The sequence below is a fragment of the Magnolia sinica genome, chromosome 5 (assembly GCF_029962835.1).
Source record: "Magnolia sinica isolate HGM2019 chromosome 5, MsV1, whole genome shotgun sequence".
Classification (NCBI taxonomy): Eukaryota; Viridiplantae; Streptophyta; class Magnoliopsida; order Magnoliales; family Magnoliaceae; genus Magnolia; species Magnolia sinica.
In genome coordinates, this window is record NC_080577.1 from 18945655 (window position 1) to 18960346 (window position 14692).

The following is a 14692-nucleotide window of genomic DNA, read 5'->3' on the forward strand; positions in this document are numbered from 1 at the left end:
TTTCTTTCTCTTCTTCTCCTCTCTCTCTCTCTCTCTTCTTTCCCTCTTTTCTTTTCGGTTTCCCTCTCTCTCTTCTTTTTCATTTCCGGCAACAAAAATGGAATGGACTGCATGGCTGTAAAACAACCACGCACTTTCTTTCCTTTTTTTTCTATTCTGCGGTGCACGCTGAACAGTGCACGTGCACTGTTTTGTTACACGGGTCTGCTGTAATGTTTATTTTCCATCTAACCTGTTAATTGGGTCACATTGACGTGGATGAAGGGAAAACACACATGTCAACTTGATCTAAAACTTTTGTAGCCCCCAATAAATTTTTAATGGTGTACGTTTAATTATTGTTGTTTCTTATGGTGCGGTCCACCTGAGCTTTGGATCTGCCTCATTTTTGGGCTCATGCCCTAAAATTATTTGGCAAAATGGATGGACGGTGTGGATATAACACATTCATCACGGTGGGGCCCAAAAAACTTTGACACTCATGTGCTACACTTCACAATCTGAGTCCCGCCTAATTCGGGCCCTTAAAAAATTGTACACGAGACATGTATTAACTTAAAATTTACCAATTAAATTATGAACTATAGTTGCTAACTCACAATGCCAAAATCAAATTGTTTTAATAGTTTTAATTGTTAATTTGTGGACGCTTATTTTTTAAAATAGGGCCTTTTGATTTTTTTTATTGATTCACTATCCAATAAATATCCACCAATTCATAAGTGGGATAATGCCAATAAATTGCATGAATTTGAGGCTGATTTGGGGCATGGATTGGTCGTCCAAGTCAGCCCCAAATTGGCAACGCCATCTACCTGAATTTAATTTCATTTTTTTAAAGAACTATTGGGAGAAATGATATCAAATTGTTAAGTATATAAATTATATATTGAGAAAATTAAATATATGAATTTTGTAGTCAAATTCAAGTTATCTAGTTCATAAACTCATCAGATGGTCTGATACAACTTCTCACCAGAGAGTAGACTGTTACACCACCATAAAAATGTTCCAATTTATAAATGAATGCATATTTGGAATGCTTAGAATATTCCGGATTTAATCCATATTTTTTCATATTTTTTAGGCAAAAAAAAAATTTGCACCGTTACACCCCCGTATCGCCGCTACACCCCCGTATCCGTATCGGTATCGAAGGGCACCATTACGCCAACCGATACCGATAAGGGATACCTTGATAGAGATCTTAATAGATATGCATCTTAACAAAAACGGAAATATCCTAATTTAGTAAGATTATTCTAATTTACTCTAACATCACCCCTCAAACTGAAGGTGTTTTAAAGAAAAGAAACTTGAGGTTGAAATGTAAAGAAAAAATGTGATACTTATTAAATCACAAGAGACTATATTGTGGAAACTATACCTTGTTTATTTCGCTGAGAATAACATGAATATATAGAAGTAGATCTATGAGATATATGTAGAGATCTTAATAGATATGCATCTTAACAAAAAAGGAAATATCCTAATTTAGTAAGATTATTCTAATTTACTCTAACATCACCCCTCATACTGAAGGTGCTTTAAAGAAAAGAAACTTGAGGTTGAAAGGTATGGTTAACATTTATTCAAAAGCAAAAGAAAAATTCAACAATAACGTGGCAACGTAACAACAAGTAGCATGAGGTAAGCAAACACTTTTGATGTCCTTTTGGATGTGAACCATTAGCAATTTTAGCGACTGGCAAATGATCTAATGATACTTTTAGTGATAGGGATTTCAACCATTACTCTTCCAATGGATACACACTTTCGGTGGTTGGGAGTTCAATCGTTGCTCTTCTGAAGGCTCTAAATGTTCGAACAGTAAAGCAAAAAACAGGTTTGGCCATAAGGATGACAGCCCGGAACAATAACAAGTCTTATTCAAAAGCCCAGCACAACAACAAGTCTAGTCTGAAAGCTCTTCACAATAGCAAGTCCACTCCGAAAGCTCAACATAATAAGAAGTCCAGTCCAAACGCCTAGCACAAGTGAAAAACACTTGTCAAAAGGCCCAGGAAAGATACATCTTCAAAGGTGTATGGAGAAGATGATTGGAGGTGTGATTAACAGATCTGGTGCAACAAAGGTTTTTAAGAAATTTTGTCGAGAACCGATGGCCAAATCTAGATTATGGCAATGGATGAAGATGATAAAATCAGATTGCCAACAAATCCTGCGGTGCTAGCTATATAAAACAAAGATATATCAAAGTAATGGGCGGTCTAGGTGGTTTTGGAGTATTGATGGTGAAGATTGATGGCATCAAACTTGCACCACAAGTATGGTTATATTGTGGTCAAATCACCATTTCTTTTATCTTTTCTTTCCTCTTTACTTTCTCTCCTTACCTTCCAAGTTCCAACAGAAGGAACGAAGAAGCCTGTGGTAGTGGATGGTGGTGATCCCAAGCAAGGATGGATGTGGGCAACAGTGGTTGCAACACCAATAATGGCTATTGTAAAAACCAGTGAGGCCATCGATGAGATGATGATGGCAACTGCTTGGTGATGATGGAGGCTAGATATGATGAGACCGTTGCTGGCAACGGAGATGGATGGCAATGGAGGCAGTAGTCAAAGAAGATGGTGGTTGATGCAAAAGATGAAGATGGTGGGGTGATGAGGACATCTGAGCACCTTACAAAGTATACCAGAGGAGGAGATCATCTCCAGTTTCACTTTGGCTTGGTGACAACTACATGGGCCGAGGTGGGCCACATTAAAGACCCCACATGCATGATCGTGCATCTTCGAAGACCCTACACTAGGAAGATGCATGTGGGGTTGCTTATTGAGGAGTTTGAACCGTTAGATTGCTAGGACACATCGATCGGACGGTTGGATCGTGAGGACACTTTGATCGGACGGTTGGATATTGTGGACTTTAGGATGTTTAGATTTATTTCTTTTATTTAGTTAATTAGTCATGTTGGATTTATTTTGATATTTAGTTGAGATTAGAGTGTTAGGAACAACTTTTATTTCATTGAGCGTATTTACGATGAAAATTGTATCTGAGAGCGTCTTTTTGTAAAAAGTCTTTTGTGCCAGCCCTATAGATGGGTTTTTTTTTAACGAAATTTCTTTGCTTCACTTGAAGCTTTTTCTTCCTATGAATGGATTCTCTTGTGAATGGAAATTGATGGTGTGATGCCAAGGTATGAAGCCTAATCTTTCATCTCTTATCTCTCTTTTACAATGTACTTCTCCCTTGTCTTCCTCATCTTCTTCTCAAATCCCTCTTTTCTTCTCCAAACCTAAATCCCTTTACTCTTCTCCACCAAAACCAAAACCCATCTTCTCCTATCCCTCCCTCCACCAAAACCCAACCCATCCCATTTCTATCAAGCCGCACACGTACGAACAGGGCGGTACAACCATACGGCCAGCCACCTAACTTCCTTTCTTCCCTCTCTTCGATTCTTCTTCCTATCCCTAGCCTAAACCCTAGTTCCCATTCACCTCCAAACCCTAGTCTTTTAAAATTTTCCCAAGCCCTAATCCCTAATTCCCTATGAAATGCTAATCCCTTATGAAGTCACTGGGTTCGAGAGTTTAAAGGACGAATGTCCCACGTGTCCAGACTTCAGGAAAGTATATACATCACTTTTGAATGGTTAGAGGAATGATAGTGGGTTTGTCCTGATTGATAGCTTTCTATTCAAAGGAGACAGACTCTGTGTTCCCCGCACATCCCTATGGGAATTCCATGTTTGGGAGCTTCACTTGTAGAGAACAGGTTTTATCGGTCGTGACAAGACTATTGCCCTTCTAGAGAACAAGTTTTATTGGCCAAGTCCCAAGTGAGATGTAGCCAAAATTATAGGGCAACGTCAAAGATTTCAGTTGGCAAAGCAGAAGAGGCAAAACACAGATTTATACACACCTTTGTCAGTGCCACATGCTTCATGGCAAGACCTCAATATGGACTTCATGCTTGGGCTTCCCAAGACAATCAAGAAGTACGATTCCATTTTCGTGGTAGTGGACCGTTTTTCTAAAATGGCCCATTTCCTACCATGCTTTAAGTCGTCCGATGCCTCCAACATCACGAATCTATTCTTTGTGGAGGTGGTTCATTTACATGGTTTGCCAAAACCCATCGTGTTTGACAGAGATGTGAGGTTTATGAGTAATTTTTTAAGACACTTTGGAACATGCTGGGCACAAGATTACAATTTTCATCAGCATACCGTTCTCAGACTGACGGTCAGACAAAAGTGGTCAATAGGAGTTTAGGGAACCTGTTACAGTGTCTTGTGAGTGACCATACCAAGACTGAGGACGCAGTATTACCTGTACCCGAGTTTGCATATAATAGTTCAATCAATAGGCATGAGTCCCTTTGAAGTTGTGTGTGGCTATAAGGCTAGAAAACCTATTGTAACACCCTGAACATTTCAATAACTGAATACTTAAGTGTTAACATAGGACGTAACCTATCACGTACATGTGCCTGGTACTAATCTAACCTTATGACAAATTCCCAAATGGAAGGCTAACTATTAGGAAAAGTTTTCTTTTCTCAGCCAAGTCATCTAACCATTGGACTTGAAACAAGATCAACCAATAGCTCTCTAACTATAAAGAATCAGAAATGGGTTTATTTGTAAAAAAAAACGTACAGGAAGGTACATACAAATATGAGAAACCATCAGATCTCACAAAACTCTTAGATTGGTAATAATTACGAAAACGCCACTAGTGTGGACTAGAAATCCCAAATCACATAGTTCTCCTAATCTGTTTCATGCAAAATCTCGAAACAGACTTAGTTAGTAAACATTGACCGTACAAACAAGAACTCGGCAGTTGGATCAACGAGATCGGCAATTTAACAGACTTTCAATCAGGATGGCCCATCTAGGGCTAGCACCACTGCTTGCTTCGAACACTGACCCTAATAACAGCCAGACAAAGCCAACAGACGGTACGGATCTACACCAAAACACCCACGGACCCCACCTATAAATCGTGTGCATACACAGGCCACAAACATCCGCACCACACTATACTTGGAAGTCAATCAGGGAGTCCATGACCCGACAAAATACACAAGAATCCGGAACCGACCACGGCCATTATTGTCATTTTTATGAACGATCCGGACCGTTCATCACAACCAGTAGGAAAAACCGATCAGACCCTAGGGTTCTCTGCATGCTAGCCAGACTCCCACGTGCAAGCGCAATCCGTCGTGGATCAACAGGCTGTGACGAACCGCAAACTGTCGATCCAAGTGGGCCACCATTTCTCCTAATCTGGGGAATCTAAACCATTCATCAAGTCGGGCTCTCGGTCCCGACCAAGAACAGGTGATCTGTGAGGACCCATGCAAACAGTTGCGTACACAATCTGTTCTCATGGAAACCTACAAACCATAAGAAAAAAGACAGCACCATGATCAACCGGTCGACCCCGCATGCAATCCAGACCATTCAAGGTCATCCGTAGGAGTTTTCGACCGCACCCACAGAGGCCGTTTGGGAAAATACCACGCACATGGATCACTGGCCGAATCGTTCTTCATGCAACCGACTCCTTACGCAGCGAACGGAGCTATGTAAGTTACAACTCAACACGCCTTGCGTAAGGGCTACGCACGGAAGTTTCGAGAACTTCCACACCTATAAAAACCCTCCTACCCCACCGTCATGAGATCATAGTAAAGGGGGGGGGGAGAGAGAGAGAGAGAGAGAGAGAGCACCAGCGGCAGCAGGGAGAGAAGCTCTACTCGCTGGAATTGCAGCCGTCCAGCAAGGAGAGAAGGAGAAAGGAAGGAAGAAAGAAAGAAAGGAAAAGGAAAAGAAAAGAGAAAGAGAAGGAGGAAGAAAGAACGAAAGAAAGAGAAAGGAAGAAAGGAAAAAGAAAAGGAAAGAGAAGGAAGAGGTCACGCCAAGATCCATTCAATCCAGAGAGTGAGGGTTTTATCCTTTAGGCTTACATTAATTTAAGTCATTATATTTACCTTACCTTTACATGCCATCCTGTTATTCCATCTTACCTTTACAAGCCTTGCGTATTTCTATCTACCTTTAACATGCCTTCGTGTTATTTCTATCTTGCCTTTAACATGCCTTTGTGTTACTTTGAATTCTTCCTGCAATTATATGTTTTACCATCAATTATTTCCCCTTTGAAATTATAAGTGTCATGTTGTTACAAGCGATCTTTATGAATTTATATGGGGCAATGAATACAAGCCCTGCCCTTGCCTTTATCAATTTATTGAGTTGGTTATTACCACTCTCCTCATATTTGAGTTGGCCATTGCCACTCGTCTATTTGTTGAGTTAGCTATTGCTACTCTTCTTTTATTGAGTGGACCATCATCACTCTCCTCTTTATTACATTGGCCATTGCCACTTTTACCTTTGCTGAGTTGGCCATTGCCACTCTTCTCTATGTTAGTGGCCTTGTGCTACCTATTTTTAAAAGGCTTAGGCTGGTGTCTTGATATTCCTGAACTCCCATGATTCACCGGATTTCCTTTTCTTTTTTATTTTGCAAGTACTATATTGGGTATCCCTCTTCTAGTGATCGAATCGATCTCGTGGACGTAATGCGTTTTCGGTAGCGGCCTTGGGGCGACACGTAATTCCATGTTTCATGGGTGATGGTTGTAAGACCCAACCCGAGTTCCTGTGTGTGCATGTGTGTGTAAATATGCATTTCATTTCCCTTGGCTCCGCGGTCCTACCGGTCGAATTCCGGCGACCCGTGACCCTCGGATAGTGTTTGCAATCATCCTTAAGTCCAATCACGTTGACCCTACTCGGATCGACCCGAAACTTATGTCATCTTGTTCGCATCGTCGTTGCGGTTCTGGTGACACGTCTTGTGTGTCCATCTGATGTATAGATCATAAGTTATGTACATTTCATTCTATGGCCCTTGATTCTGTGGCCCACCTAGGGTAGTGCATGTGACCCCACTCTTGGCACAAGTTCCAATGCAACACTACACACACCACCCAAAAACTCCATAGTTAACACTACCCAACCCCACACACCACCGAAAGCCTACCCTGACCTATGACTTTGGTTTCTCCTCCCATAGGTAATCATTTCTTTTTCTTACAAACTCATCATTTCATTGCTAGAAAATCTCTCTCTCTCTCTCTCTCTCTCTCTCTCTCTCTCTCATTTCTCTCCTTCTTTCTCTCTTGCAAGGGTGGAACGTCCACCTCCCTCCCAAAAATCCAGCAAGCTTCTCATCTTCTTCCTTCCAATCTAGCCTTCCTAACACCATCACCACCATTAGAATCCCACCTTTGGAGCTAGGGAGTCTATGACTTGAATTGGAAGGTGGATCTTGAAGGTGGGTGCCTACAACTTGCTAATTTCTTTTCTATACCTTGATCCTCTTATTTCTTTATAAATGGAACATGTGGGACCCACCAATCCATGGTGGGGATCCCATTTGATCCCACGGATGTGGCCCTTGGCCCATCCTACATGCATGCATTGTTCCATGATGAGGCCATTCTCCATGGACCCCATCATGATGTATCTCATGATCTACAACATTCTAAGGTCATCTAGACCTTAACATCACGTTGGGATGGCATCCCAACCATCCATTGTCATAATAGACCATGCATGTGTTAGTTTTATATTGTAAGTACAAATCAATGGGGATGTATGGGTGTGATTGTTCTTGGGAGGGCTTATTAGTGGCGGAGCCCTATCCCCATGGCCGGATTGTCCTTCTCTCTCTCTTTTCTCTTATGTTGGATCATGATATGTGTGACCCACTTGGTGGGCCTGAGACGTCCAGAAAATCCAGCAATGGTGGGACGCCCCTACCACTCATTTCATGATTTTGGGTACTTTGTTTAATCCATGCAAGTGTCTTGGCTTGAGGCCTTGATCTGAACATGTGTGGGGCCCATTAAGGAAGGCCACACCACCCTTGATTTGATGGATATTTCCAGAGATGGGCTAGTATGTCCAGCCATATATAGCTATCCAGAAATTTGGACTGTTTGCATAGACTGTTGTAGTTGATGTTTGTCATGAGATTGGTCCATGATTTCCACTATTTTTCTTCTTGTTGTGGGGTGCCTTTTGAGGGAGTGGACCCCACCTTGAAGTATGATGGACCACACCTCCATCGGTCTATCCAAAATACCCAAAAGGGCAGGCCCATAGGGGGTGGGCGGTCCACCTTGCTGGACCGTCCAGCCCTATAGAATGAGGGGAAAACACAAAAATCAGTTTGATTTTCTGAGGGGTGGGCCACTTTTGTAGACCCCACCTTGCTGTATTTTATGGGAAAAATATCAACCATTCATCCCTTCCCTCCTAGACAAAGTTTGGGCCCACCTTATTGGGTGAACATTGTATGGACAGCAACATTTTGTATAACAGAATTTTAATTCCTACCTTGCTATACATGAAATTCCTTCATGATTTGCTTGGGTTTATGACTTCCCAAATAGCCCATCTTGTGACCCATCATGTTGGGACCCATCCTGGGGATGTGGGCCACCACTTTCACCTCAAAAAAATAAAGTATGGCTGCTGGAATGGCAGCCCATAGCTGGACGTTCCAGCAGGGCTGGCGTCCAGCCATGGGCTGACCGTCCACCCTCCTAAGGCCCACTATGATGTATGTTTTATCCATGCCATCCTCCACATTGTGGACCCCTTGTGTGTGGCCCATCTCCCATGTGGGACCCACTTTAATGTATTTATGGGGCAGCCGTCCCAGCCCCATGGACCGCCCACCATAGGACGCCCAGCCTATGGGCTACTGCTGGACATCCAGTCCAGCAGCTGGCCCACCTGATTTATGTATTTTATTCACTCCTTTCATCTGGTGGGACCCTCTGTGACATGTATGAGTCACCAGGGATTAAAATGATTGTATAAATTAATTATTATTGAATTTCCAGAAAGCCCAGATAGAGGGTGGGCTAGAATTTCAGCAATAGGCCCAAAGTTGCTGCCCATAAATGCATGTTTTGGGGCAGCATGGCCCACCAGATTTGGGGATATTTTTATACACGTCTTGCCCCATATCTAATCAGGTTTTGGGCTTAATTAATGTACATTTGAGGCCCACCCCAATTGGGTTTTATTGGGCCCATATTTCTAGCCAATTGTTGGACTATTTAGCCTTTTTTGGGCTGGAACTTTCTTGATAGGCCCATTGGACCTTTGGGCCTATAATTACCATGCTATTGTGATGGGTTTTATGGGCCAAAATACTCAAGTAGTTGGGCCCTTGGCTGCCCACTAAATTAACCCCATACTTGGGCCAAGATGTGAGGCCCAACTCACTTGTTTCAAATATAAGGATTTGCCCATATGGTTGGAATACCGGGCTGCCCATTAAGGCTACCACATTGTATGGGTTTGTAATCTTATGGTTGGGCCCAAAACCCTTGCTTGAGGGCCTACCATGTTGCCTATGTGTTGCGCTTGGTGTATAGCCCACTAGGTCATGGATTGCTTAGGCCTTGGGCCTTGTTTCATATTCGTGTAGTAGCGGACTACCTTTTGGGACCCAGTTGAGGTTGGATGTCCTCCTTGGTGGCCCTAAGGTAGGCCCATAGGATTGTTATAGGTGGTTGAAGGCTCACCTTAGACCCTTGTTAGGACCGCATCTTCCTTGGGTTTTTATGACCATCTTAGCTTGTGGGCTACCCCAAAGTATTGGGCCCCCAGTAGAGGACTTCTCCTTAGAGTACATGTCTATATATCTAGACCTTGTCCCTCCTTGGGAAGGAGTATGTCCCACGTCATCATCGCTAAGTAGCGTACTTACACCCTTATGACCCATATGCATCATTTGCGTGAATGGATTGCATTGTGTGTGGTCATTGGGTTGATATGATAGAGGGATGGAGTTTCTCCCCTTGTGCACATCGAGTGCTCGGAGCTAGTACATGATTTGTATGCGTGACTCATGCATTAGCATCGCATTTCATGATAATACCACCCTTACTTCATCACGGCCTTGCCTCCACAGGGACATTCATGGATGGCCGTATGTGTGGACACCGGAAATGTTACTTGAGCATGTCGGGTGCATAGGATGCCCATGGGTGAAATTCCCAAAACTTCCATGGTACCAAGGATATGCCCCAACGCCGTGACCAAGTAGAAACTATGAGCGCACAAGGGTCTTATACCGTTAGGCCACAACTCCCACTGTCGTGTAGTCGGTTGGGTAGGGATGTGACCTTACCTGCTTGATGTAAGAAGGCATTGCTAGGCTGAGTCTGACCAGCTCGTAAATGGGTCCGTTGCCGACGAACCTTGTTGGTGATTGGCTATCCACAGGCGGGTAGTGAGGTCCCTTACGCTCGTTTGACTATGTGGGTCTAGAGAGCGGCAGTTATCCAGCAGTGTACTTGACCCCGGTGATTTCCTTATGATGGAAATGTATTGATATGTGGATTAGATATGAGGACTAGCATCACTTCGCATTGCATTCGCATCGGCTGTATAAGCCCCTTTATGCATCACCTTGGTATGGCGCCCAGTACTCATTACATTGTATTCATGATAAGACCCGGTAAGACTAATGATAATGTCATTGATCATGTTTCCCTTCCTGTATCTCCTATTATTCTTCTGCGCACCATTACCACACACTTTCACCACCCTCTAAGCTTTTATAAGCTTATGCACGATTGATGCGTGCAGGAGATCCTCGGTCAGCGTCGTAGTGGCAGAGCTTGGATTAGAGTTGAGCCGACGACCCCAGTGTTGCAAACCTTCTTCCTCCTTCCTTGTTATCAGATGTATTTCCTTTCAGCTATGTATCTAAAGTTCAAATTTATAGTGGATTTTGTAATGTGTCCCTTAGTTAGATTTACTAGTTGTGATCTTGGGTATGCTCTCATTTGGAATGAATATACGATTAAGGAAATCCTCCTTGTAGGATCCCAAGATCGGAACCTGCCTTAGGAGCCGAGAATGGGGAACTACGGAGGCTGTTGTGGCCAGAACAGGCCATCGGGTTCCTTATGAGTCCCGTTACCAAGTCTGAGGCGTGACAATGGTGCACAAATTGGTGTATGTAAATCATTATATATGTGTGATACATCAATTTTTTCTTTTGGGGGTTGGATGTCGCATTTAGTCGCTCCAATCCAGTCTTTTCTTTTAGGAGTTGGATGTCGCAATTAGTCTCTCCAATCTGGGTTGTGTGATTCACCTAGTCATGTGTTGTGTTTATCTTGGGATAACCGCATAAATCCATGTTAAACGTGGGACACGCTACCGAATCTCCGTAGTATGGGATGCGGGGTGAGCCAAATAACTCTAATCATATTCCACATTGTGGCGATCGCTAAGTGTGATAAATAGCATATACTTTGCTAGGCATGCATCTCATATAGATTGCTTGCGCATTGATACCTCCTGTAGTTGTGGAGTACAGGACGTATCAGAACCTTTACATTGTTTTTATGAACCTCTTGAATTACTGTTAATCTTAAAGGATAACCATCACTATGAGTAGGGCATTGACCTTCTCCCAACCGTACAGATGTTGTAGGTGACGTACAGGTTGAGGACACAGAAGACCAGACCCTAACAAAAGACTCGAATAGGCTAGGAAAAATTAGTTTGTGGTATATTTTCTTTACAATTCCACTACGCAACTCAGAACTTGTAATAAGCTCCCATTGTGAGAGCATTTGACAATTTATTTGATTTGGAATAAGAAATATAGTTAATATTATTCTTGTGAATGCTACCTTCTTGAATGTATCTGGACGTGATCTATAGAAATTATAAGATGCAATTTCTAGAGCATCCAAGTTTTGCATTATTAACACCCGACTTTCTCGGGCACGAGTATAAACTCTGGCCGTGAAAGTTCAGGATGTTACACTTATAGACCTTAATCCCATGTCAGTCTCCCATAGGCCATCAGAGTCTACAAAAGCATTTGCACGCCACATTCATGACTTGCATACAGAGATTAGAAAATGAATTAAGAAATGAAAAATATAATAAACTTGTTGACTCTCACCGTAGGTTCAAAGAACATCCAATAGGTGGTAAAGTGATGATAAGGCCTGAACAGTTTCCACAGGGGACCTTCAAAAATTACAAGCCCGCAGTGCTGGACCATACAAGATTTTGAAACGATTAGGTCTCAATGTGCAATTAGTAGATCTTCCGCCTAATATAGGTATTAGTGCTACATTCAATGTGGAAAATCTTGTGCCTTTCCAGGACCCCTCTTTAGACCCAGATGATGACACACCCGATTTGTCTTATCACCCATGGACCTTACCTAACCCCTCTTTTCAACATCTACCACATTTACCATCCATACCTTTGAGCAGAGAGGAGATAGAGGATATTTTGGACGAACAAGTGGTTTCCACTCGACATGGGGGCTTTCAGAAATATTTATTCAAGTGGAAACATTGACCAGTCTCAGATTACATATGAATCACGGATGCGGATCTTCAGTGACTTGACCCGGATCTTCTGGAGCCGCATCGCAGCTTTATTTCGCCAGAGGCGAAACTTTTTAGTCGAGAAGAGTTAATGAGGACATCCGACCATTTACAGTGTACCAAAGGAGGAGGAGATCGGCCCAACCTTCACTTTGGCTCAATGACTTGTACATGGGCCCAAGTGGGCTGCACTAAGGCCTTGAAGACGCAACATGCATGATCATGCATCTTCGAAGACCATATACTAGGAAGATGCATATGGGCTGCTTGGTTAAGGAGTCTTGACCGTTGGATAACAAGGACACGACAATCAGACTGTTGGATCGTGTGGATCCTTCGATCAGACGGTTGGATCATTGTGATCCATGATCGTGATCCATGATCACTTTGATCATGAGTGTTTGGATTAGCATATTTTATGTTTTTGTTTATTATTTATAGCTTACGATTATCAATTTTATTTTTTATGGCCTCATAGGACATGTAAGACATTTTTATTTGAGTGGCATTATTCTAAAAACGCATTATTAAGACTATAAAGGGAGAGACGTCCAGCCCTAGCCCTTAGATTTTGGAATGAAAAACTCTCTTTTGCTTAGAAAAAGCATCCTCTCTCATGTGAAGTGAGAATCACTTGTGAAAAGAGGTTATTTTGGTGTGAATCCAAGGGTGTGAAGCCTGTTATCTTATTCTTCTCTCATTCTCTACAATCAAGGTATTGTCTTGTACTTTCTCATTTTCCATCTCTCTTTCCCTCCTAATCCTTTTCTCATTTTTCCCTTTAAGATCCCTAACCTTGAGCCTAAAACCCTAGCTCTCAAACCCAATTTCTCCACAAACCCTAATTCTCCCTAGCCCTAATTCCAATCCCTAATTCCCAAATCCCCAAATTTCCTAACTCTAGAATTGGGCCAAATCTGCCCATTGAATTAGAACCATGCCAATGCTAATGTGAGATTTCCAATCTCTCATTGGCTCTTAGGTTTTGATGCTTGCATGATTCATGCTTGTGTGGGATTGTGAATTTAACATAAATATGAATTTTATTGCCTCTTTGGTACTCTTTTAATCATGGTAGGATAGCACATTATATATTTGATTTACTTTGATTAATCTATTAATAATCTCCAACATTCAAATAGTTAGATCACACGTCCTGCATCACCTTATTTCCTATAAGATCTTAAATTCCCTAATCCTTCCAAAGCCCCAATTCCTTTCAAATCCCTAACCTTACATACTCAAACCCTAATCCTAGATTCTTATATCCTTAACCCTAGAGAGACCAAATCAGCCCCTTTGAATTAGGCCTAAGCCTATGCTAAAGTGGAATTTCTACCTTCCATTGATCCTTTGAAATTCATATTTTATACGATTTAGTTTATTGTGAAATTGTGATTTAGCTTGAAATATGAATTTTATTGTTTATTTGATTTCTTAGATTTGTGGTAGATGAGTATATTTTATGCTTTGAATTGCTCTTTAATCTGTCTATAATTCTTTACATCATATTTAGTCTAGACCATTCGTCCCGCATCATGAGGGTGTGTGCATGTAGGAGAAGAAGAAGATCTGGTGGATGATGGACTTAAGAACGAAGGTGTGGGTAATCTGTTGCAATCAATGACTGATGACTAGTGACGGACCATCTAGCGAACCATGAAATTGTCGGCGAAGAGGCATAACAGAAATGGGTATATCAAATCCAGTGGGTAATAGTGGTGCAGAAAACAGTGATGAACTGCAAGATTGACAACGACGGTGGATGATCGATGGGTTGATGGCAGTTGTGACATCATCCAATGAGAAAATGATTAATGGGAACGGATGATAGTGGGGACACAATAGATCATAACCATGGCTGAGATACCATGTTAAACCACAAGAGACTGCATTATGGAAACTGTAACTTGTTTATTTCAGTGATAATAACAGGAATATATAGAAGATGAGAGAGATTTATAAAGATCTTAACAGATACACGTTTTAACAGAAAAAGAAAATATCCCAATCTAGTAACATTACTTTACATATTTTGGAGCTAAGACATTGCCATGTTCTTTAATGATATACTCGATTGAAAGAATTGTATACACCTATATCCAAGTTGTCTCGAATTTTTTATTGAGAGCTTTTAATTCCTAGATTGTACATGCCTTGGGATCATGCCATCCCTACATTTACTGCCTCACATTATCACCTAGAAAAGAGTGTTTTGGGAACTCACAAACCAAGAACACACCCACAAGAAACT

General features: G+C 41.9%; 1 protein-coding gene across 1 annotated transcript in view; it reads right to left on the reverse strand.

Annotated features, from left to right (window-relative positions):
• Window positions 1–14692, reverse strand: part of LOC131245655 (callose synthase 7) — a 108625-nt gene that overhangs the window by 49643 nt on the left and 44290 nt on the right. The gene's annotated exons all lie outside the window — the stretch shown is intronic.